Source organism: Bubalus bubalis, chromosome 5 (assembly GCF_019923935.1).
Source record: "Bubalus bubalis isolate 160015118507 breed Murrah chromosome 5, NDDB_SH_1, whole genome shotgun sequence".
In the NCBI taxonomy this organism is placed as follows: Eukaryota; Metazoa; Chordata; class Mammalia; order Artiodactyla; family Bovidae; genus Bubalus; species Bubalus bubalis.
Window position 1 is genome coordinate 34,651,555 of NC_059161.1, and position 26,053 is coordinate 34,677,607.

Consider the following 26,053-nt stretch of genomic DNA (forward strand, 5'->3'; position numbering starts at 1 on the left):
GGGTGGGGAGCAAGACTGAGATGAACGCCTGGGGCCCAGACAACAGGTTAAGTGGGTGGTCTACGTGAGAGCAGCCGGAGTCGGACTTGGAGGAGATGTTGATGGAGTTCCAGGTCTCATTGGTGCATGACTCCTGTGAAGGAGCTTCGGGACTTTATTACTGTGGTTTGAGGCAACAAAAGCAAATAAAGGGGGAGCTCTTAAGCTCCTTTGGTTTTAAGTAATCACTCATGCAGGTAGGTTGGTGGTCAGGGGAGGCCACACAGGTGCTTTGTGTGGAAGTTATTGTTTCCATTAGAAAGAGTAATGATTTTCATATACCAGCAAGAACAAACCCATGTTATCCCAGGCTGAGAAGGAGAATAGTGGGAAATCTCCAATTTTCCTCAAGTATCTGGTTTATGCACTGGGAGGCAATAGCAATTGTGTGAGGTGAGTCGAAGCCTGTCGTTGCCTGTCAAACAAGAGATTATTCATCATTATTATCTTTATTTTGAAAACGCACTCCCCAAAGGGTCCAGGCTGTGCTATGCTTCTTGAAGGTGCACTTCCACTTTAAAGTGTAAGCTGTTTTGAGATGATCTGAGCACAGGAATGTGTCCAGTTACAGAAAATAATTTCCCTCACTTTTCTTGAAATAAAAATAGCCCAACATGCTTAGGAAATGGGAATTATGGTGGACACTACATTATTTTCTAGATGGATCACCTTACCCACTAAAGTCCTGTCATCCTGTTAATGGTGAAAAATTGTCTATTTGAAGAGAGAATAATTGCTGAGGAACAGAGAGGCCAATTCTGTGTTTTGTTTTGTTTTTTTTTTTTCAAAAATAGGGGTTTGGCATCAATTTCACTTGGATTTTTCAAATGAGGCAACTGGCACCTCAGCTGGAGAACTTGGTGTTGTTTTTTAGTCGCTCAACTGTGTCTGACTTTTTGTGACCTCATGGACTGCAGCACGCCAGGCTTTCCTGTCCTTCACCATCTCCTGGAATTTGCTCAAACTCACGTCAATTGAGTCAGTGATGCCATCCAATCTCTGTCACCCCCTTTTCCTTCTGCCCTCAATCTTTTCCAGCATCAGGGTCTTTTCTAATGAGTCGGCTCTTCACATCAGGTGGTCGAAGTATTGGAGCTTCAGCTTCAGCATCAGTCCTTCTAATGAATATGCAGGACTGATTTCCTTTAGGATTGACTGGTTTGATCTCCTTGCAGTCCAAGGGACTCTCAAGAGTCTTCTCCAACACCACAGTTCATCAATTCTTTGGTGCTCAGCTTTCTTTATGGTCCAACTCTCACATCTGTACTTGACTACTGGAAAAACCATAGCTTTGACTATGAGAACTTGGGTGGGAACCCAAAACTGTGTCTAGAAGAGGAGGCAGCTTCCCTGGACTGGCTTCTGGAATCCACCATGGGGCCTTGCCCATCATCTGGGCAGAGCTCACGTGGTCCTGTCCACATGCTAGAATGTCCTTATGATCCCATGGACCTTTCAGAAACATGTGTATTCTGTTTGCTTTTTTTTTTTAAAGTAAGTCTTTTTATTGTGACATTAAGCATGTACACAAAAAAGGGTGCCAGACAAAACTGTGCAGGTCAGTGAGAGTGTGAAAAGCATCTATTTCAAGAATATATGTGGCAGCACCTCAGAAGCCCACTCCTCTCGTCACCCCCTCCTTAAAGGCAACTACTACTCAGATTTCTAACCCTATAATTTAGTTTTGTCTGTTTTCTCAGTTTTCTGAGCTTAAAACATTTTAAACCTACACAGAAGTTGCAAAAGGGATGTAATGAGTACCTGTCCACTCTTCACCTCGAAGGATCAATTGTAGTCATTTTGCCTCATCTGCTTTCTCTCACCCGAGAAATTCTCAGATGCCAGCCTTGGAGCCAGGCTTCTGTGTTGTCAGGTTACCCTCGGATCAGTTTCCCACACAGGAGCCTGACGGAGCTCAGTGCCCATTTGAGGCTCCTGGTGGCATGAAGAGAGTGGGGCCTCTTTGGAGCCTCCAGGAGTCCAGGCTCAGTTATCTGGGAAAAATGACCAGTCAACCCATCAATGAATTAATTCATTAAGCTCTCCCTCCCTCTCTCTTCCTTTCTCTTCTCCTTTCTTCCTTTCAGCAGATACTTTCTGACCACAGTATGTGTTCAGGAGCTAGGGTACAAGGTAGGCGAGAGGGGTCTGATCTTTGCTTTCATAGCTCTTACCTACTGTGTAGGGTGTGAGGGGGAAGCCTGATCAATGTACAGAAGGTGAGAGAAAGTGTCTTACAGGGAGTTCAGGTTAGTTAGGGAGAGGGCCAGCCCAGTCTATCAGGGTCAGGGCAGCTTCCTGCAGGCACGGACCTTGAGACAGAAGGATGAAACTTCTTTGGATTGAGTTGTGTCCCCCAGATTCATATGTTGAACCCCTGACTTGCAGTGTATTTGGAGATCAGGCTTTCGGGAGGCAGTAATTGGTTGTTTGGTTCAATCCCAGGCACAGACGGTAAAGAATCTGCTTTCAAATCTGGGTTTGATCCCTGGGTTGAGAAGATCCTCTGGAGAAGGGAATGACAACCCACTCCAGTATTCTTGCCTGTGAAATCCCATGGACAGAGGAGCCTCGAAGGTTGTAGTCCATGGGATTGCAAAGAGTTGGACATGACTGAGTGACTAATTAGGGTTAGATGAGGTCCTGAGGGTGGGGTCTTCAAGATGGGATTAGTGCCTTTATCTTTTAATTTAAGAAAATATTTGTATTTATTTATTTGGGTGCTCTGGGTCTTAGCTGCGATGAGCAGGATCTTTTAGTTGTGTCGTGTGGGATCTAGGTCCCTGATCAGGGTTCGTACCTGAGTCCCATGTATTGGGAGCACAGAATCTTAGCCATTGGACCATAAGGGAAGTGTAAAAAGAGGAAAAGACCAGAGTACACTCTCTCTACCACTTGAGGACTCGGTGAGAAGGTGGCAGGTCAGGAAGGGGGCTTCACCAGACACCGAACCCTGCCACACTCCGATCTTGAACTTCTCAGGCTTCAGAACTGTGATAAAGTTAATTTATGTTGTTTAAGCCACTCAGTCTAGGATATTTTGTTATGGCAGGCAGAGCAGTCTAAGACTGACAGCATGAGGAGATGTTTCCATCCAGGCTAGTTTGAGCCCTGTGTACTCAGAGTGTTGTAAGCTATTCCAACAAGTGCACTGAGCACTCAACATACACTGCCATTCACAGAATCCATGCAACTGGACACCCGGTCAGGACGAGGGTGCATCCTTGGTGGAGTGGCAGCTGTGAGAACTGGCTCAGTAGGGGATGGAGTAGACCAGACAGGGCGGGGAGGGTGATGGAGGAGGAAAAAGCATTCACAGAGGAGAAGGCTTTCTTGGGAGGCCAAGGAAAGTTAGAGGAATCGTGACTGAGGCTGGCTGAAGCATTTGGAGGATGGAGAAGGGAAGATGGCATGTCAGCGTGTGTTCAGGGCTTAGCTAGACTTGGAGAAAAACTGGGAATTGCTTCTTAGACCCGCCCACAGTATTTGGGCTTGGAAACTTTCCAGATTTAAATCCAGTCTTGCTGTGGACAATGGGATGTTTTCAGATTCTCCTAACTCTGTTCTTAACACCCTGGATAGTAAGATCGGTAAGCAAAGAGATTTTTAAGAATCGACTTTACTTTCCCTCATTATAGACTAATATGTGCTTGTTACAGAAAATTTAGAATGTATACAAAGTAGAAAGAAAAAAAAAGTGGTTGTGTTTTACTGAAGTGTGGCATTAGTTTCTAGAAATTTTAAGTGGAAGATGGCAGGTTTTATTCCTTTTATTGCTTATTTGATGAATTCCGCCCCCCCCCCCCCAAATAACAAGCCTGTTAGTCCTTTCAGAATTACCCTGAGACCCAGGCATAGAAAATTAGCTTAGTAATTACAAGAAAAATGATACAGCTGAGAAGAAGCTTGCTCATCCCTATGGCAAGCTTAGGAACACAGCTGAAAGTGAAAATGATGACCTTCTACAAAACACTGAGCTGGGTGAGTCCTCTCTGGGCCACATCTGGCCCTGGGCAGTGATCGTGACTAAGCTCAGATCACCCGCCTTGGAGGACGGTCTGCACCTGACACATCCGAGCTCAGCTCCAGTGTGGAGGGCAGAAGTCTGGCTCCATCTGAGCTGCATGACTTCTCTTTCCTTCCCCTCCACATCCACATTCTATGATTTCTCCTCCAACTTCTTTATGAAATCAAACATTGGAAATGTATAATTTTTAGTTTTTTTTTTCCCCCCTGGTTGGAGGATGTACTTATTTACTTTGGTTTCATTCCGTTTTGCCTAGAGAAGGATTTGCAATGGCTTGTAATAAAATTTACTTTTCAACAAAGCTGCTAGATGAAAGTAAAAACTGAAAAAAAACAGTATTCCTAACATTATTGTAATTGGCTTTTCATTTAGCTACGAGTAGGAGGGAGCAGGAGTAGCTGGGAGCTATGAGGAGTAGCTACGAGTGCCCTGGGAGCAGGAGGGAAAGATGACAGGTGTATGATTATTTATCTGGATGGATATAGACCAGCTCTGAGCAGAGGGCAATTCTGTCATCACTACGTTCTTCCATGGGTGGTCACACCAGCTCTTACTTGAGGGACGTTAACCAAGAGAAGGGCCGTGCTGGGCCTCACATGGCTTAGAGCACGTGCAGATTTCTTAATGTTGTTCAGTTGCTCAGTTGTGTCCACCTCTTTGCAACCCCGTGGACTGCAGCATGCAGGCTTCCCTGTCTTTCACTGTCTTCCAGAATTTGTTCAAATTCATGTCCATTGAGTCGGTGATGCTATCTAACTACCTCATCCTCTGCCGCCCTCTTCTCCTCCTGTCCTCAGTCTTTCCCAGCATCAGGGTCTTTTCCGATGAGTTGGCTCTTTGCATTAGGTGGCCATAGTATTGGAGCTTCCATCAGTATCAGTCCTTCCAATGAATATAGGGTTGATTTTCTTAAGGATTGACTGGTTTGATCTCCTTGCAGTCCAGGGGACTCTCAAGAGTCTTCTCTAACACCACAATTCAAAAGCATTAATTCTTTGGTGCTCAGCCTTCTTTATGGTTGAACTCTCACATCCATACATGACTACTGGAAAAACCATAGCTTTGTCTATATGGATCTTTGTCAGCAAAATGAGGTCTCTACTTTTTAATACATTGTCTTGGTTTGTCATAAAGTTCAGTGCTGTAAAGAACAATATTGCGTAGGAACCTGGAATGTTAGGTGTTTCCTGTAACCATCTCTTAATGAGCTGCAGCCTAAGAGAGTAGGACTTGGGAAATGAGGGGTGTGAAAACAGGCACTCCTGCTAGGGACCAATGTGTTGAGTGCTCATGGCGAGAGCCATGCACTGGATGTGCTGATGGAGCTTCCAGTCCAGTTGGAGAGATGGACATCACTTCTAGGTCCTTCACTTGTTCAAGACGAGGGTATTCCCAATTCCCACTAGAGGAATTAGTTCAAACTCCTTAGGACTCCTTTCATGGTCCTGATGTTTGGGACTCAGTTTATCTTCCTGCTTTTAGGTCTAATCTGCCTCCTTCTTGCCCCATTCTTCACATGTCGGACAAAATAATCTTGGCAACTGCTTGGGATTGTGCCACAAGTTGCTGTTCTAGGGTTGGGTGGCAGTGAGCAGCTGACAGGCACCCTTGGGTCTCAGTGATCATCCTGCTGTGGGAAGCCCCTGGCAGGAAATAAGAGGAGCCTTAGTATCCTGCCTGGCTCACCAGAATTTATTACCAGCCAGAGCTAGAACCAAACTCAGGTTTGGTTGCTAGTCACCCAGAAGTCAATGATCAAGAGATAACAGTTAGTGGAAAAGGAAAGATGCATTAGGTGGGAAGCCAGAAACCTGGGGAGATGCTTTCTGGAACAGTAATCCCCAGATTGCTGGTGTCCTGAATAAAGCATCTTTCTTTTCTCCACCAACCCTTATCTCTTAAACACTGACTTTTTGGTAACTAGCAACCAAACCTGAGTTCAATTCTGGCTCTGGCTGGTGACACTTGAGGCCTCCTGCTGCTTCTGTCCTTCTGCCCTGGGATGCCCAGCCCTGTATCCTTGAAGCCCCCTTGGTGGGCTCCCAGATTCCTGGTGCTGCCCTTACGGCACCCGTGCCTGCAGTGGCTCTGTGCTTGCCCACTGATGCCTTACCAGGTTGTAAACTCCACAGTGAGGGAGGCTGTGGCTCTTTGTACTTGTTTTCCTTCCCCCAGGCCTTTGCACTTAAAAGGCACTTAGTGATTATTAACTGAGTTGACCCCCAAAGCAACTAGAATTTGCAAGACCTGAAAAACAGCATCCCACACAATTAGTGCACAAAGTTCTGAGTGCAGACAGACACTCAGAGTGGACAATAGGGGCAGGGGGCTTCTCATTTAAGAGGAGGAAAGGAGGGCTTTGAAAGGGAAGACGTGGAGCCCCACTTCTGTCTGTGCCTTTCGCTGGCACAGTGACGGAGGGTCAACCTTGTGGTCAGTGCCATCTGGGGCACCCTGGGGGGAGGATGAAGGTGCAAAGGGAGCTAGCCTCTTAAGGAACTTTTAATTCCTCTCTGGGGCCTCAGATTTATTCCAGTGAGATCCTCCTAGAGCCCAGCATGGGGGAACAAGATAAGCGCCAGGTGAGTCATGCAGAGAAACAGCACAGAAATGAGGGGAGGTGAAGGGAGCTCTGAGCTGGAGCTGTCAGCAGAGGTGGGAGGGGGCCTGATGGTGACAGGAGGGTGGTGGTGGGGACAGGCAGACATGGCCCTTGCACAGAACACCTGCTGAATAAAACTTCAGTGGCTTGTTGGTTTCTTGTTTTGGTTTCTTGTTGACATGAACAGAATCTTAGGGAGGATCCGGACAGGCCAGGGATGAACTTGGCTCTGTGTGCGGCAGGAGACCCGCTCTCCTCAGCCGGAAGTTCCCTGGAAAAGCGAGGAGCTGGGCCTGGCCAGGAGGGCATGTTCTAACCTTGCATCAACACCAAATGGGTAGAATCTTTACAAGATGATGGCTTCATCTGGACTGTTTAGATTTCCTAAGGCGTTGGGACCCCTTACAAGTGGCTCTGAAAGGAATTGCATTGCTAATAAATGCAAACTGTAAAATATTCATTTAAGATGATTATTTCATATTACTAAGTGTAGAGAGAATTAACTTCCTGCTCACTTAGGGTAGAATCCATGACTATCTGAGCTATTTAGTGAATGAAATATTTAACCTAATTTATATGCTTTCAGTGACCTAAAGATAAACATTATGGTTTAGTGCTGAAGACGAGACCAAGGGAAATAAACAGATGCTTCAGGCCTCCTGCCAACTTTCCTGGGAGAGGAGCCCTTGGGAGGCTGGGTACTTGTCTACCCCTCACCAGGGGTTGGCAGGGGCCACTTATCCCCTGGCCCTGGGCAAGGGAGCCGGGGTCACCTCCCCTTCACTGTGAATCTGCCTTTTCTCCAGTGGTGGCCATGCACAGGTGGGGGGGGCAAGGAAGCTGGCAGGTCACTTTGGGCTGTGTAACCTTGGTCAAGGTCACATCCCTTACTGAGTCTCAACCTCCCCATCTTCAACCTGGCGTGACAATTCTTATTCCTCAGGGAGGTGTGGGGCTTCAACGGCATAACTTGGATCCCATCCCCAGCCCACAGACAGCAGTGCAGGTGGCAGAGGCCCTCGGAGCTCTCAGGGTAGGGACAGGTGATTCTAGCGGAAATAAGAGTTCCAGGAATTTCTGCTGCGTCTCTCCTGGCTGGCTTTGCCTTTTTCCTCTTGCTCCCTTTTCTTTCTGCTTTTCTCTCCCCCAGTTCAGCACTGGTCCTGCTGGTGGAGAGAGGCGGGGCTTGGCCAGGACTGGGGAGGGGATCTTCCCATTTTCCCTGTCGCCTTGGAGCCGCTCAGGAGCCCAGGCAGCTCTGGGGTTGGGCCAGGCCTGCTTCCCCAGGGCCCGGTGGGATAGGAGATGTGGGGGCTGGAGGGGGCTTGCATGGGAGGAAACTGGAAGCTCTGGTGGCTTCTTTGGGGCAGCCTGGTTAGTCTGCAGAAAGAGAGCTTGCACCTTGGCCCAGGTGTAGATGCCCACAGAGGACGGCTTCTGCTGGCCAGTCCTTAATTTGGGGGGAAAGTTCTAGCCCCAAACACCCCAACTGCTGTCCTGTAGCATTCATACACACCCTCCTGGTTTGGCGCCTGCTGTCACGTGTGGGCACGCTAGCTACTAACTTCTATCTTGCCGTGTCACTGCAGAAGGAATCCATCACAGGTTTCGTGGGTTCTTGGTAATGTTGGGCTTGAATTGGCGGTTAGACATTCCAGTGTGGATTGTGTTATTTTGCCGTGAAAGCTCTTCAGGTGCTCCAGCAGCCCTCAAACTCAGCCTCTGGACTTCTTCCTGTTTCTCGCACTGTCTCCAGCCCCTTCCGCATGCTTTCCATTCTGCAGATACCAGGGTCCTTCCTCAATATGACACTCAGGTCTCAGCTCCAGTCTCCTCAAGTGGCAACCCCTGATCACTCTGTTTAAATAAGCCCCTCCCCAATCCCTGTCTCCAGGCTGGTTTGTTTCTTTCAGGGCATTTATTATGGTCTGTAGCTATTTTAGGGCTTCCCAGGTGGCTCAGTGATAAAGAACCCACCTGACAATGGAGGAGACACAGGAGATGCGGGTTCAATCCCTGGGTAACAAGATCCCTTAAAGAAGGAAATGGCAATCCACTCCAATATTCATGCCTGGAGAATCCCATGAACTCAGGAGCCTGGTGGGCTCCAGCTCATGGGGGTTGCAAAGAGTGGGACATGACTGAGCACACACTCATGTAGTTATTTTATTGTTTCATTCCTTTCCTTTTTGGTCCATTCAACCTTGGAATGTAAGCTCCACCCATCCTAAAAATATGTGTTATCCGAGACCTCCTTCCCAACAGTTACCCCTGCTCCCAGTTCCCTGAGGTCCTTGGGGCTAAGACCTGTTGATGTCTGGGGCCTTTTCCAGCTTCACCCCTCTCTTGTTTCTCACTTCACCATTCCCACTCTTTCTGACTCTGTGCCTTTCTCACCGCATTGTTCTTACTTGGCAAATCCACAGCCCGGTGTAAATCAGTTCCCTCCTGCTCCTCTCCAGGCTGGCCGGGCAGTCCCAAGACGCTGCCCAGGGGCGTCCGTGGTCCCCCGCCTGCACTCCAAGGCGACACTTACGCACCTGCTCCCTCTCCTCCTTCCTCAGCACATCTCCTGCCCTCTCCTGGCTGAAGACCTTGCTCATCAGACACCATCAGCGAGAACTTCCTCAGGCTCCTCCTGCCAAACCTGAGCTCCTGCACCTGCGCACCCCGTGGCCTTCACCTCGTCACCGGGAGGCCCTGGCTCGGTCCTCGCTGTTCTCTGCCACCCTCCCAAGCAGCTATTTTCTCTCTTTCCTGGAGCCTCCCATCAGCATACAAACATTCCATGATTCCTCCCATCTTAAAAATATCCCTCTCGATGTGGAAAAATTGGAACCCTTGCACACGGCTGGTGGGGACATAAAGTGGGGCAGCTGCTATGGAAAACAGTATGACTCTTCCTTGAAAAATTAAAATAGAGTTACCATATGATCCTGTAATTCCACTTCTGGGTGCAGACGCGAAAGAGCTGAAAGCAGAGTCTCAAAGAGGTATCTGTACAGCCGTGTTCTCAGCAGCATTGTTCACATTAACCAGAAGGTGGGAACAACACAAAGATCCATCAAGGGATGAAGGGATCAATCAAATGTGGTAGGTCCATACAGTGGAATATCATTCAGCCTTAAAAAGGAATGCAGTTCTGACACCTGCCACAACATGAATGAACCTTGTAGACACTGTGCTCAGTGAAATAAACCAGTCCCCGAAAGGACGAGTACTCTATGATTCCTCTTGTATGGATTACTTTCAGTTCAGTTCAGTCGCTCAATCGTGTCCAACTCTGTGACCCCGTGGATTCTAGAGCAGTCAAAATTCACAGAGACTGAAAGTAGAAGAGGGAGTGCCAGGGCCTCAGGAGGAGGGGGGTTGGTGTTTAATGGGGACAGAGTTTCAGTTTTGCGAGATGCAGTGTTCTGGAGATGGATGGGGTAATGGTTGCACAACCACGTGAATTTATTAAACAAGACTGAACTCGACACTTTGAATGATTAAGAGGGTAAAGTGTGTGTCAAGTGTATTTTACTATAATTAAGAATTTTAAAAAAGTCATCCACAGAAGCTTGGAAAGTTTAGAAAGTTGTGAAGAAGGAAATTGAAATACATGTTCCCTGTCTTGACCCCACTCCCCTCCAGCTACCACCCATCTCTCCTCTTTCCTAGTGATGACTGGGGGGAGTCCCTGCCCCAGAGGGCCGGCCAGCTGATCCCTGTTCTCCCAAGGGCCCTCTGCCTCCCACCCCAGCTGTCCACCAAAGCCATGTTCTCAAGGCCCTCTGTGACCTCCACATTGCCCTGAGGTCTGTTCTCCATCACTTCCTTCGCACCCACAGCACTGGGCTCTCCCCACCTTGCTCCCTTCTCCCAGTGCCTGACTGCCCCCTGGACATGCATGGTTTCCACTCACGTCTTGTCACCTCTTGGGGCTTCTTCTCCTTACTTCCTTGGCCAACTCCTCCTCATCTTCCCTGTTGTAAATCTTGTAGTGCTTCAGGCTTGCCCTTGGAGTCCCTATGTTTACCACTCACACCCACTGTTACACTTCTGAATATCACCCCAACCCAGTGTCCATGGCCTGGACTCCAGCCTCACCAGGCCAGTGCTTTTCTGATGTCTCCATTTGCCGACGGTCCAAAACCCAACTCTGACTTCTCCCCAAACCTGTGATTTTCTCTCTTGTCTCAGTTCATGCCAACTTCATCATTCTGGTGTCTTGGGCCAAAAGCCTTGGGGACATTTCTGAATCCTCTCTCTGTCTTCACACCCAGCCCATCAAGCCTGTTGGCTCTGCCTTGCAAGGCATCTTCCGTCTCCCGCCTCTGACACACATGCGTGGCCAGCATCTGGCGCTTGGATGGTTGTGGCGGCCTCCCTGTTGTCTTCTGCCCTTGTCTTTCCTCAGACTGTCCTGCCCCGGCAGCCAGAATGGTTGTGCTAAGATGAGGGTCACTGTGCATTTACAGCCCCCAGTGACTCCTGTCTCACCGAGAGTCAGGGGCTTTGTTCTGAATACCCTTCGCTGATGCCTGGGGCCCTGTTTGCCTCACTCCTCCACTCGCCTCCTTCACTTCCGTTCTTGCTCCGTCCCCTCCTGCCCTCTGCTCTAGCCACACCAGCCTGCGTGTTCACTCTTCCTGGTTCAGGGTGGTCACCTTGGCCTGCATGTTCACTCCTCCTGGTTCAGAGAGCCATGCAGTCTCAGCTGTTTGCGTTTGCCCTTCTTTCTTTTCTTCCTTCTGGAAGGAGGCACTCTTCCCTCCTCCTGTGCTGCCAGCTACCGCCATGCATGTCCTAGAGATGTTGAGCATTTTTTCATGTGCTGGGTGGCCCTTTGCACGTCTGCTTTGGAGAAAAGTCTATTCGAGTCCTCTGCTCATCTTTTGAGTTGGGTCGTTTGGTTGTTTTTTGGTTGTTGAGCTGGGGGAGGTTTTACGTGAGCCTGGTTTGCCTGTGAGGCCTAAAGAAGTTGCATTTTACCTGAGGAACGGAAGCCTTCTGAGCAGAGGCATGAGATGATCAGACTTGTGCTCTGGAATGTTCACCCTGGTGGTGATACAGGATGCACCAGGCCGGGGGGAGACTCAGGCTGACTTGGGTGTTAGGTGATGGATGGGGAAAGCCCTGCTGAAGGCAGGAAGATGACGAAGGGAGGACCACAGCTAGGGCCACGCCCCAGATAGTATCACCAGGCCTGGTGGCGTGGAGGAGAAAGCTGAGAGGAAGTCTTTCTGGAGCCCTTGTGCTCCTCCCCACGATGAAGGGATCCCGGAGGCATCACAGTGATGCTTGTGGTATACCTTTCCCTCAGGTGAGCCATCAGGACTCAATAGCTTGGCTGCTTCATCTCGGTCATTCACGGTGACCCCACCAGCTAGGCCTGGCTGTCCTCACCTCAGCGTAGGTGAGCAGGTGGGGCTCAGAGGTGTTCTTCTCCTGGAGTCAGATTGGAGCCAGGAGTTGAACCTGGGGGTGCTGACTTGCTGCCTCCCTGGTGTGGATGGGGCCCTTCAGCGTCTGTGGGCTCCTGGTGTTCTTGGTGGCAAGGCTAGGGGTGCCGGTGCCATCTCAGCTTCCAGGACCTGGTGGAATTTTCCGTCATGAGCTGCCTGCACCTTCCAGGCCCAGAACACCCCATCACCCCGCCCTTCCTTAAGCCCAGACCACAGATGGCCAGCTGACACCAGCCTCCAAAGTCAAAGACAAGGAGGCCTGGCAGTGCAGCTGCCGCCAGAGGGGAGGCCGTGATCTTGGACTATACAAACCCAGTGCATTTGCTCGTCCTAAAAATACAGCGCTTAAAATAGACCGGTCCACATGGGAGGGGGAGCCCGCCCCTGGTGCAGGCTCTGTGGGACTGCTGTACTGGGGGGCTGGAGCCTGCTGGGGCATTGTGTGCGCTGGGGAAGGTGAGGCCCATGCTCTATTCCAGGGTCTCCTGTTTCTGGCCCCATCCTTGCTCTTAAAACCCCATCAGGAGCTGGGTGTTTGCACAGATGGAAATCAGAACTGAAGCAGAGCCTTGGGCTAGACCTTGGAAAAGCTGCAAACAACAGTTTGTGTTTTGGGTGTGAGGCTATAAATAGCCCAGGAGGCCTGAGGCGGGGTGGAGGTGCAGTCAACTGTGAAGAAGCTGGAGACAGGCTCCTTTTCCCTGGGAATCCCAACGCCCTCTAGAAATGTGATCTCATCCCCACTCCCCCAGCCAGCTTGCCCCATTAAGCACCACAGCGACAGAGCGGGTGGCTGCGGGGACCCACCCTTTGGTAACTAAAGTCCAAACCGACTGCAGGTTGAAATATGCTCCCGTTTGAATGCGGCAGGACACTGTGTGAGCACAGGCCCCGGCCTCCTGGCCTCGAATTATTTCTGGTAACTCAGCATTTGCGTCGGTTCCAAAAAGGAGCCATCTTCTCTTTGGTGCCTCCTCCAGGCTCCCTGTCATCAGTGGGGCAGGGTGGGGTTGGATGAGCCTAATATTCTGTGCGTGATCTGGGACCTGGGGAAGCAGGGCCTCTCGGGGTCCTGTCTGGATTCTTAACCTGTGACTGTGGACAGTCTCCCACTTTTGAGTCCCCAGGGTTGAGTCAGGGAGTTGAGCGGTGTCTGAAAATCGTTTGCATAACTCCATCCCTACATGTCTATTACTGGAGAAAGAGTATGGAGCTTTTCTTCCAGATTTTTAGAGGCTCCCTGACTCACCAGCCACAGATTCAGTGAACTGTAGGTTTTCTGCCAGCCTGATCATCTCTGGCCCTATGATTCCAAATCAAGAAATGCTGAAGGTGACAGGAGCTTGTTCCCTCTCAGAGCAGAGGCGAAGCGTTTGGAAGTCTCCACTCCCAGTGCTGCAGCGGGTTTTGCTGGTGGATGGACCAGCAGCTTGGAATCGTCAAGATTTCGAATCTTCAGAGGCTCATCTCTGGCTCGGTGAGCTGTTGTCATCGCCACAGACTGACCGTTTGGTTGGACTGAGTGGAGACAGTTAAATGCAGTTTATCCCCTGCCAGTGCCACGCTGTCCCAGCAGCACCTCCACCTGGCTTGTCCTCTGTTCCGAGAGCGTTCGCTGCTCCCCGAGTCCTGATCCCGCCACCCTGCAGGCTCTGATCAGAGGCTTCTGACAGGGCCGCAAGCCAGACATGGTCTGCCTCTCCTCTGAGTGCGCATCAAAATTTTTAATTTTTGTTTTTTAAAGTTATTTTTTCATAGAAATAGTTTTTGAAAAACAATTTTGTTTATTTTCCCTGGAGAAAGTGAAAGTGAAAGCCATTCAGTCGTGTCTGACTCTTTGTGACCCAATGGACTATGCAGTTCATGGAATTCTCCAGGCCAGAATATTGGAGGGGGTAGCCTTTCCCTTCTCCAAGGGATCTTCCCAACCCAGGGATCGAACCCAGGTCTCCTGCATTGCAGGTGGATTCTTTACCAACTGAGCCACAAGGGAAGCCTAAGAATACTTGAGTGAGTAGCCTATCCCTTCTCCAGCAGATCTTCCTGACCTAGGAATTGAACTGGGGTCTTCTGCATTGCAGGCAGATTCTTTACCAACTGAGCTATCAGGGAAGCCCTGGAGAAGGGAATGGCAACCCACTCCACTATTCTTGCCTGGAGAATTCCATGGACAGAGAAGCCTGGGGCTACAGTCCATGGGGTGGCAAAGAGTCGCACAACTGAGTGACACACACACACACACATTTATTTATTTATTGGTTGTGTTGGGTCTTCGTTGTTGCGCATGGACTTTTTTTACTTATGGCAAGCGGGGGTTCTTCCCTAGTTGTGGTGTGCAGGCTTCTTGTTGCGGTGGCTACTCTTGTTGCAGAGCATAGGCTCTAGGCTTGTGGGCTCGGTAATTGTGATGCATGGGCTTAGTTGCTCTGTAGTATGGGGGACCTTCCTGGACCAGGGATCAAACCTTTGTCTCCTGCATTGGAAGGTGGGTTCTTAACCACTGGATCACCATGGAGGTCCAGAAAAATTTATTTTTGAAGAGTCATCCTGTAAAATTGAGTGTCTTGGGAGCGTGTGGTTCTATGAACTTTAACTCATGTGAGCGCTACTGCAGTCAGGGTGCGAAACAGCTCTATCCCCTGCAGGCCCCTGGTGCTGCCCCTTTTGTACCCTGTCCTGCTCCTTCCCCAAGCCCGAGGCCACTGACTGAGCTGCCCTCTGTCCCAGCACCTGGTCCTCATGAAAAGGTCACGTAGAGGCTGCCTCTTCCCAGCCCGATGCATTTGACATTCATCCAAGTCACGTGTCTCCTTGTGGTGACTGGGTATACAAATCCATTACCACAGCACATTTGCACCTTCTCCTGGTGAATTTCACCTTCTTTGTTCATGTCCTGTATCACTAGAGCAGGGGGCAGGGTCAGCGACTCATTCATTTTTACATCCTTCCGAGTGCTGTGCAAATATTAGGAACTTGGTTGTAGAATGGATGAATGAATGAACCCCAGCACATGTCATGGAAGTGAAATTCATTTTATAGAACTTTGGTATTTCCTCTGCCTACAAAGTTCTTTAAAAAACATAACCTTCAATTTCCTGAATTTAAAACAATTAACCTTCGCCTACTTTAAGGAAAGATATACCCAATTGAATGCACAGTTCCAAAGAATAGCAAGGAGAGATAAGAAAGCCTTCCTCAGTGATCAGTGCAAAGAAATAGAGGAAAACAATAGAATGGGAAAGACTAGAGATCTCTTCAAGAAAATTAGAGGTACCAAGGGAACATTTCATGCAAAGATAAGCACATTAAAGGACAGAAATGGTATGAACCTAACAGAAGCTGAAGATATTAAGAAGAGGTGGCAAGAATACACAGAAGAACTATACAAAAAGAACTATCTTCCCAACCCAGATAATCATGATGGTGTGATCACTCACCTAGAGCCAAACATCCTGGAATGTGAAGTCAAATGGGCCTTAAGAAGCATCACTACGAACAAAGCTACTGGAGGTGATGGAATTCCAGCTGAGCTATTTCAAACCCTAAAAGATGATGCTGTGAAAGTGCTGCACTCAATATGCCAGCAAATTTGGAAAACTCAGCAGTGGCCACAGGACTAGAAAAGGTCAGTTTTCATTCCAATCCCTTTCATTCCAATCCAATTCCAAAGAAAGGCAATACCAAAGAATGCTCAAACTACCGCACAATTGCACTCATCTCACACGCTAGCAAAGTAATGCTCAAAATTCTCCAAGCCAGGCTTCAACAGTACATGAACCATAAACTTCCAGATGTTCAAGTTGGATTTAGAAAAGGCAGAGGAACCAGAAATCAAATTGCCAACATCCGTTGGATCACTGAAAAAGCAAGAGAGTTCCAGAAAAATATCTGCTGCTGCTGTTGCTGCTAAGTCGCTTCAGTTGTATCTGACTCTTTGAGACCCCAGAGACAGCAGCCCACCAGGCTCCCCCATCCCTGGGATTCTCCAGGCAAGAACACTGGGGTGGGTTGTCATTTCTTTCTCCAATGCATGAAAGTGAAAAGTGAAAGTGAAGTCAGTCGTGTCTGACTCCTAGAGACCCCATGGACTGCAGCCCACCAGGCTCCTTCGTCCATGGGATTTTCCAGGCAAGAGTACTGGAGTGGGTTTCCATTGCCTTCTCTGAGAAAAATATCTACTTCTGCTTTATTGACTGTGCCAAAGCCTTTGACTGTGTGTATCACAACAAACTGTGGAAAATTCTTCAAGAGATGGGAATACCAGACCACCTGACCTGTCTCCTGAGAAATCTGTATGCAGGTCAAGAAGCAACAGTTACAACTAGACATGAAACAGCAGACTGGTTCCAAATCAGGAAAGGAGTACGTCAAAGCTGTATATTGTCACCCTGCTTGTTTAACTTATATTCAGAGTACATCATGAGAAATACTGGATGAAGCACAAGCTGGAATCAAGATTGTCGGGAGAAATATCAATAATCTCAGATATGCAGATGACACCACCCTTATAGCAGAAAGCGAAGAACTAAAGAGCCTCTTGATGAAAATGAAAGAGGAGAGTGAAAAAGTTGGCTTAAAACTCAACATTCAGACAACTGAGATCATGGCCTCTGGTCCCATAACTTCATGGCAAATAAATGGGGAAAGTGGAAATAGTGACAGACTTTTTTTTTTTTTTTGGGCTCCAAAATCACTGCAGATGGTGACTGCAGTCATGATATTAAAAGATGCTTGCTTCTTGGAAGAAAAGTTATGACCAACCTAGACAGCTTATTAAAAAGCAGGGACATTACTTTGCCAACAAAGGTCCATCTAGTCAAAGCTATGGTCTTTTCACTAGTCATGTATGGATGTGAGAGTTAGACTATAAAGAAAACTGAGCGCTGAAGAATTGATGCTTTTGGACTGTGGTGTTGGAGAAGACTCTTGAGAGTCCCTTGGACAGCAAGGAGATCCAACCAGTCCATCCTAAAAGAAATCAGTCCTGAATATTCATCGGAAGGACTGATGCTGAAGCTCCAATACTTTGGCCACCTGATTCGAGGAACTGACTCATTGGAAAAGACCCTGATGCTGGGAAAGTTTGAAGGCGGGAGGAGAAGGGGATGACAGAGGATGAGATGGTTGGATGGCATCACCGACTCGATGGACATGAGTTTGAGCAAGATCTGGGAGTTGGTGACGGACAGGGAGGCCTGGCGTGCTGCAGTCCATGGGGTCGCAAAGAGTTGGACACAACTGAGCAACTGCACTGAACTGAGCTTTGTCAGTGGCTCAGCAGTAAAGAATCCACCTGCAGTGCAGGAGACACAGGAGAAATGGGTTCCATCCCTGGGTCTGGAAGATCCCCTGGAAGAGGAAATGCCTACCCACTCCAGTATTCTTGCCTGGAGAATCCCATGGACAGCAGAACCTGGTGGACTGCAGTCCATGGGGTCGCAAAAAAGTTGGATGTGACTAAGCACACTTCTCTGGTAGCTCAGCTGGTAAAGAATCTGCCTGCAATGGATGAGACCCCAGTTTGATTCTTGGGTCAGAAAGATCTCTTGGAGAAAAATAGGCTACCCACTCCAGTATTCTTGGGCTTCCCTGATGGCTCAGATGGAAAAGAATCTGCCTGCAATGTGGGAGACCTGGATTCAATCCCTGGGTTGAGAAGCCCCTGGAGAAGGGAACGGCTACCCACTCCAGTATTCTGACCTGGAGAATTCCATGGACAGAGGAACCTGGTGGGCTACAGTCCATGGGATTGCCAAAAGTTGAACACGACTGAGCAACTTTCACTTTTCAAGCACACATGTACACATAATCTGTTGGCAGGACATACAGGAGGAAAGAAATCTAAGTAGCGTAATGACAAGGATGTCTTTACACTTACCTGTCCATCTTTCTATCTCTGTTTTGGGAGGCAGGTACCTTCCAGACTGTGTCATAGGATCTGTAACCATGCTTCCCATCTCTTAAGCCTCATTGTCAAAAAAGTAGTCTTCAGCAACTCAAGTACAAGAGAAGAAGGCCACACTCTTGGAAGCTCCTGAACAGGCCTGCATCTGAGCCGTGTCACTCCTCTGAACCTCCCGGGAAGGAGGTTCAGAATGAGATTGGCTCAGCCTGGAAGTTGAGACCCCTGGATGTGGTTGGGCTCTGCTGGTCTCTGTTCTGTGACCTTGCTTAGGTTGCTTCCCCTCTCTGGTCTTTGTTTTCTTTTCTTTATTTTGTACACATGTGTTAAATGATGAAACTGCAACAGATGATTTCTGTGGTCTCTTCGGTCTCTGAAACAGCATGATTTTGGGACTACATGACATGAATGCCACACTCATGCAGATAAATACAAATGTAGAGGAGGGTTTTCTAATGAAGGAGCATTGGTTCTTTGTGAAATGTAGGCTTCCTGCTTATTCCTGAATATCCTCACTTAGCAAGTGTTTATTAGGTGTAAGTTTGACCTTGAGAGTTTTAGTGTCAGCAGAAGTTGGAAAAACTGATGTCTTTGTGCTGTGCTGTGCTTAATCGTTCAGTCATGTCTGACTCTTCTCAACCCCATGGACTGTAGCCCGCCAGGCTCCTCTGTCCTTGACGAATCTCCAGGCAAGAATACTGGAGTGGGTTGCCATGCCCTCCTCCAGGGGATCTTCCCAACCCAGGGATAGGACCCAGGCCTCTTGCATCGTGGGTGGATTCTTTACTGTCTGAGTCACCAGGGAAGTCTTTAAATTTATTCTTTAAATGAAGAGAGGACAGGAAAAGAGTAGGTCTGTGCTATCATGGCCCTGTCTAGTTTTTAATGGGCCATCTCTTTTCTCCTGCCTTTTTTCCTGGGATGACCCAGTTCAGATTAATATCCTTCAGCTGAGCCTCCTGAGGATGAAATGCCCAGGTACCCCCAACACGTGGGTTAGTGTGGCAGGGGCCTGAGCCCAGCCTCTCTGTTCTTTGAGCATCTTTCACTAACACAGCAGAAGAGTAGAGTGAGGGGCTCCCTGGTGGCTCCTTTTGCTCTGAAGGGGATCTGGTGCAAAGCTGGGTGCTGGGAGGTCCTTTGTGTGAATGTCTGGGCTCGCTCCTATGGGCCCTGGTTTCTGAGAGCCTTGGGGGCCTGCTTTGTTGAGGATTCCTCTGTCCCACCCTTGGTGGTCTCCAGAATCTCTGCGTAGGCCACTGTTTGTCCCCCTGGGCTTCCAGGGGTCAAGGGGCTCATCCAGGTGATAGATACATCTAGTAGGTAGAGCTGGGGATTAGGACTCATCTCTTGATTCCTACATCAGAAAGTCGCTCCATTGAATACATTTTTTTATGATCTCAAATGGGTTTAACTAGAAAGAAGTCATGTTGGAAATAACCCAGCTGAAGGCCACAGAGGGCAAGTGTTAGATCTGCCTGTGTGTAGCCGTGCTTGTGGTATAGGAAGCGAGGATGTTTTCTGTCCCCGGTAGGCTTGCCTAGGGGTGAGGTGGGGGGACAACATTTCGTTGTTATCTTTTTCCCAGAAAGAACAGGTAGGGGTGAGATTCATGTTGGGCTCGCCTTCCTCCATCTGGAGAACTCCATGGTAATTTTATAAGCACTCTTTATCCTTCCAACCCCCTCCCAACTCCCCACCCAAATTCATGCTGCCAATTACACTAGCCTAGCCAGAGGAGGCTTTTGGAGAGGAAGGCTGCTTTTACAGATGGCTTTTCAGTGGCTAACAATATGGTCTCAATAACAAACGCTAGACTCCACCCCCCTTGCAGCCAGGTAGCCATGGTAATCAACAGAGCGTGTTTATCCGAGGAAATGCTTCCTGTCATTGGGGTCGAAGCCATTTTGGGGGTCCTTTCAGGGCTTTCAAGTCCATGCTTTTCCCTCCTAGCCATTAAAGGTTCTAGCCTCTTCCAGCCTCATTGTATCCCGAGAGAAAGCTGGCCTGACTCGGTGCCCTGGCTCTACCATCTCTGCTCAGCATTGAGGAAGCAGCCAGGGACCCAGGAGGGAGAGCCCCAGCATGGAATCAGGGCACTGACACTCCTGGCATCAGGATGTCTGGTCCAGCTCTGGCTTCATGGGCTGCCCTCCTGGCAAGAGGGCTGTGGTGGGCAGAGCGGACGCCTGTACCATGTTGGTGCCTGGAAGCGAGGTGGACTGGCCCAGGAGCACATGGATGCCTCAGAACCACTGATATTTCTTGGGGCTGCTATTCAGAGCAATTCCGAGCCCTCGGACTTTGGCAGGTTCTCAGGCTGTTTGAGGAGCTGACCTGCTCTGGGACAGGGTGGGCTGGGTGAACTCCCTAGCGGTTTGTATAGTCTGAGCTTTTGTTGTCAACTTGAACAGTCCCGTGAAGGCATGTTGGGGACATATGGAAATGGTTCCCTCTGAACAGCAGTCCGCTTGTTGGCTAGAAAGACCTCCCAAAGGAGTAAGATCAGGCTGGGGATGGCATTCTAGGTTGTGTGTGTGAATTCAACAGGGTTCTCGTGAATCTGTGAGACACACAGATCAGGGGAGCCTGCGGGGGGTGGGGGTGGGTGGTGGGACAGCGGTCACCCAGCCTTCAGCGAGGAGTGCAGTGGTCGAGGGCGGCCCCTCTTAGCAACACTCTGGGTCCAGCACTGGATGCCCTCACGTCTCTCCAGAGGGGACAGCGTGCCACTGTCAGAAATGCTCTAAGACCATCTGAAGAAAAGAAATCACCTGCAGAAATGAAAAACCATAAGCCAGAGTCTGTTTATTCTGCTACTGTGTAAAAGGAGTTCAAACCAGTCAATCCTAAATGCTCAATCCCTGAATATTCATTGGAAGGACTATTGCTGAAGCTGAAGCTGCAATACTTTGGCCACCTGATGCAAAGAGCCAACTCACTGGAAAAGACTCGAATACTTGGAAAGACTGAGGGCAGGAGGAGAAGGGGACGACAGAGGATGAGATGACTGGATGGCATCACTGACTCAATGGACATGAGTTTAAGCAAACTGTAGGAGATGGTGAAGAACAGAGAACCCTGGTGTGCTGCAGTCCATGGGGTCGCAAAGAGTTGGACACGACTGAGTGACTGAACAACTGTATAAACATGGTCAAAATTTTCATCAAGATAGAAAACAAGGACATACAACTCTTCCACTCTGAAACCAAACTATTTCCTGGGGAAACCTGGTCCATTGTGTGCAGGTACCTGTGGCTGGATCACCCCTACCCAGTTCCACCTGAACCCTCTCCGCCTCACCCCTTTGTTTTGCGACCCAGTCTTGAAGGTCAATGACTCCCTTTCTTCCTCTTTGCCGATTATGGGGTTTGTGGTTTCAGGAATGACTTAGACTCAAGCTCCAGAGTAACAGGCATTGATGGTTCCTCATCCAGGGAGCTCCCTGGGGGGTGACCGAAGCCGACACAGCACGTGTCTGCTTTTCTGGGAGCACCATGGTGACAGGACATGTGGGTGTCAATATCACCCGCTGGAAGACGCCCTGTGTTTTCTAACAGGCGGTTCTGTTCGAGCTCTGATGGAGTTTTTGCTGTCATCAGGAGTGCCAGTTGGAGTCAGTGGGCCAAGAGTATACTCCAAAACATATACAGGCAACAAATAAATATGTGGATAAAGAAGTCATTTTCTACCATCTGATGCCCAAGGCTTAGGGGTTAGGACCCTCTGAGGACGCCTGTGGGATGTCACAGCGCTGGGCTTGGCCTTGAGCTGTGACACAGATAGCATGATGATCACAGTGCCCTGCACCCGCTCTGTGAGGGCTGGGATGGGTGGGGCTGACCCACGGCTGCAAGGCCCTCCCTTTTTAGGAATCTGAGCTCCAGGCTCCTCTCACAGGCTGTCGCTGAGCTGGGCAGATCTTGTGCTCTGGGCCCTTGGAACCCTCACCTACCCTGGAGGGGCCTCTTGGATTCCAGGCTCAGGCCTGAGCTGTTGCATCCTGCAGAGGCATGGGCCGCTGCAGCCTCCTCAGCCCCTGCTCCTAACCCTTGTTTATGCTCTGTCTCAGTAGCGAGTCCGTGGATCCGCCCTGATGCTGGGGTCGTGTTGGCGGATGCAGACCAGAGAACGGTGTCGGAGACACTTTGAGAAACCCCCTTCAGGGCAATCAGGCCCTTGCCAGGTGGAATAGCTCGGCATTTACACGGGTAGTTTCCGAACGTGGCCGTGATGAATTGTGCTCAAGCAGGGCCTTGACAGTGAAAAATGGGGCAGTGCGATGGGGCGTGATGGCGGGGTCCCTGCTGAGCCGGTGCCTCGAGCCACCGGAAGTGGTGGGTGCCTCCCCCGCCCCGGAGGGGAAGCAGACAGATGGGCACGCCTGTCCCTCTCTGTTCCCTGCACACACTTCATTGTTCTGTTTCTCGCTCTGTGTCTCTGGGCCGTCATGGGGCCATCAAACACATGTTCTCTGGCTTCCTTGCTTCCCCTGTGTCTCTCTCTCTCCCTTTCCACCTTTCTCTTCCCTTCTTTGTCAGATTTATTTATTTATTTTTTAATTTTATTATAATCACCCCCAGCCCCTATTGAACAGAGAGAGTGGAGGCGGGAGGGAGGGGTGACCAGAGCAGGAGGCAAATTTGGGGAAGATGGATAAGTTCACTGTTTTGATTAGGTGATGCTTTTGTAGGCGTAGGAGGCTTCCCACGTGGCGCTAGTGTTGTAAAGAATCAGCCTGCCAATGCAGGAAATGCAAGAGATGAGGGTTCAATCCCTGCGTGGTGAAGATCCCGTGAAGGAGAGTGTGGCAATTCATTCCAGTGTTCTTGCCTAGAGAAGCCCATGGACAGAGGAGCCTGGTGGGCTATAGCCTGAGGGGTGGCAAAGAGCCAGAACAGGACTGCGCGAACGAGCACTCTGCACTTGTAGGTGTAGACACGTGTCAGAGCTCATCACTGGCTTACCTTAAGTGTGCGCAGCTCATTGTATGTCAGTTCTACTCCAGTTAAGCTGAAAACCTTACCCATTTGGAGTAGGAAAGCAGTGAGGGAATGTTTTTGAACATTTAGCTTTTAGAAAAGTCTGCATTCTGCTTCCCTGTAAGAGAGAGGCTGAGACCCAGCCAGCACAGGGAGGTTTATTTCTGGGGTTTGGGTGCTCTAAGATCATTATTTCTTATTTTTTAATTGAAGTTGAGTTGGTTTACAATGTTGTGTGAGTTTCTCTAAGATGACCATTAACAGCATCCAGTTTGGGGAGCAGTTGAATCTGCATGACAAGCTTGTCTTGTCATGTCTATCACCAGAAATAGCTCTCATGTCTGTCACCAGATACTCAGAGAGGGAACGTGGAATGACCTGTCCAAGGCCACAAAACAAGTCAATTGCAAAATTCCGAATCACACCCAGGTCTCCAAACAGTGACCTCTCCTTCACCACCAGTCATGGGATGGGACAAAATGCCACTCAGAACAGTAAATCAGCAGAGAGTGTTGGAAATTGCCTGTCATGCGCCCTGGAGATGGGGTTTGAGTTTGCAGAGAATATGGTGTCTGCTCCTCTTGCTCATGGGTGTTGCCCCTTTGCTTCTCTGATGGGTCCCCATTCCCAGTGGGGTGCCATTGTGCCAGGGGAGGGTCTTCTTGGTCATCCTGTTGTCCAGACATTGTCCAGCTGACTGTCGGAAGGCCATAGGATGGCCCTGACACAAGCTTTGGATGCAGTGGCTGGTTATGCAACTGGGGGACATGAGGAGAGAGACCTTCATCTTGGTTTGGCCTCCCTGATGAGTCCAGGAAGACATAAAACAGCCTGTCTTTGAAAAAAGTCAAATTTAGGGACTTCCCTTGGGTCCAGTGGTTAAGACTTCATCTTCCAATGCAAGGGGTGCTGGTTCGACCCCTGCTCAAGGAGCTGAGATCCCACATGCCTTGTGGCCCCAAAACCCAAACATAAAACAGAAGCAATATTGTAACAAATTCAATAAAGACTTTAAAAATGGTCCACATCAAAAAAATCTAGAAATTAAGGTCAAATTTGGTCAGCTCTTGCTTTCCAGGTTTTTGGAATACCCAGGGATAATTGCCATGACAAGTTCTGAAACCCTGGAGACATATGTGGGCCTGAGATGCTGGGTGGCTTGTTTTGCTGTTATTGTTTCTCTGTTGAATTGGATGGCATCTGTTGACCACATATATGAGGTATTTGAAGGAGGGCCAGCTATGTCTCTGGTTTAGTATGTGCTTGGGGGAATATCAGACAAGAGAATAATTCCCTTGGGTGGAGGGATTACAGCAGAACTTTCAATCAAGACTCAGACCCTGCACATGTGGAACTTGCCCCTCTAACTCTAAAGCCGTCGGAATGTTGGGTTATAACAGCAGCACAGACATATCTGAATTCAAAGGTGAGACTGGGAGATTTCCAAGTGTCAGAAATTGAAGATGAAATTCAGAGATGAAGTGGAGTAGCCCTGTGGGGGTTTTCACAGTAAATCCCTTAAGGGCTGGCTTTTCACAGGTGCTGGAGAGGTGGACTAGATCTCCTGTGTGAAACTGGGAACAAGAAGGGGCCGTCCTGTCTGTCAGTAAAATCTAGAAAGATTTTGTCAACTGGCCCAGGGCATGGTATGCCCCTATCCCAACGTGTAGCTGTAAAAATAGTTTCCTACAAGAAAGAGGGAAAGCAAGCCTACGATGTCTATAGATATGAGACCATATCATGCACTGTCTGTATAGAGCAGAAACCCTGAACTGAGGACCAAAGATAAAAATGGTCCAGAACTAGTACAACCCTAAGGCTTTGTCAGGCATAAATGCCCACTCATTGGAAAAGACGCTGATGCTGGGAAAGACTGGGGGTGGGAGGAGAGGAGGGTGACAGAGGATGAGATGGTTGGATGGCATCACAAGCTCAATGGACATGAGTTTGAGCAAATTTTGGGAGATGGTGAAGGACAGAGAAGCCTGGTGTGCTGCAGTCCTTGGGATCACAAAGAATCAGATAAGACTTAGTGACTGAACAACAAACCTGCAGAGATGCTTCCTCAACATAGAGTGGACATGGGGCTCCTATGGGAAAAAGAACTGGGAGACTCCCAATGTAGATGAGCTCTTAGACCAAAATTACACAGCAAACAAGAAGGCCCATCCCCACAAGAAATAATCAACAGATGCTGTGAAAGGAGGATTCATGTGTTAGGGACTAAAGATAATAGAGCAATCTGAGAAGAATATTAGACCAAATATTGGGTTGGCAAGAGAGTTTGTTCACTTTTAAGTAAAAGATTTTCACTGAGAACTTTATTGAACAAGGTATTCAATAACCAAACAAATTTTTGGCCAATCCAATATATTTATAGTTTGGAGTGAAGGAATAAGACACAAAATTCTTAAGACTTGAATAGGAGATAATGGAGCAGTTTTTTTTTTTTTTAAAGAATTAGTTATTCTAGAAATAAAAATATAATACTTGAAACTTATAAAAGACAAACCAAAAAACCTAAATAGATGGGGTAAACAAAAGAAGAGATATACTGCTAAAAAAAGAGTTGGCAAACCATACAGTAACACAGAAAATGTCATCCAGGCTGTATCAGGGAAGTACAGACAGGGAAGATGAATGAGAAGGTGCAACACGTATCTAATGGGAGTCTCAAAAGGAGAAGACGGAGTGAGGAAGAAGCTAGAGTGGGCCAATGGACAGAATATTTCTAGTTTGTACTGACAGACAGGAAGGCCCCTTCTTACTCTCAGTTTAAGTCAGATCTACTTCTTCTACTTCTATTTGAAAGAAATACAGCTGAGGGAATAAACAAAATCACAAACCCTCTTACTGAAACTGAACATGGGTTGATTTTTTGTTTTTTGAGCAAAATATCTGCATGTGGATGTATCACGATGAAACTGATGAACATTAGTGATGACCTTAAAAACCACCAGTAAAACAGCCACAGTAAGACTTCATTCATTTGGATAAATATAAAATGGGGAAAATGCAGAATAGGAACTGCTTTCTCTATTTTAATAGATC

General features: G+C 48.5%; 1 protein-coding gene and 1 long non-coding RNA gene across 4 annotated transcripts in view; both read left to right on the forward strand.

Annotated features, from left to right (window-relative positions):
• Positions 1-26,053, forward strand: part of CAMTA1 (calmodulin binding transcription activator 1) — a 987,191-nt gene that overhangs the window by 215,161 nt on the left and 745,977 nt on the right. The window lies entirely within an intron of this gene.
• On the forward strand, positions 1,543-9,936 carry LOC123333690. The gene is made up of 2 exons (XR_006551139.1): positions 1,543-3,629; positions 9,233-9,936. It is a non-coding gene; the product is annotated as an uncharacterized LOC123333690 (long non-coding RNA).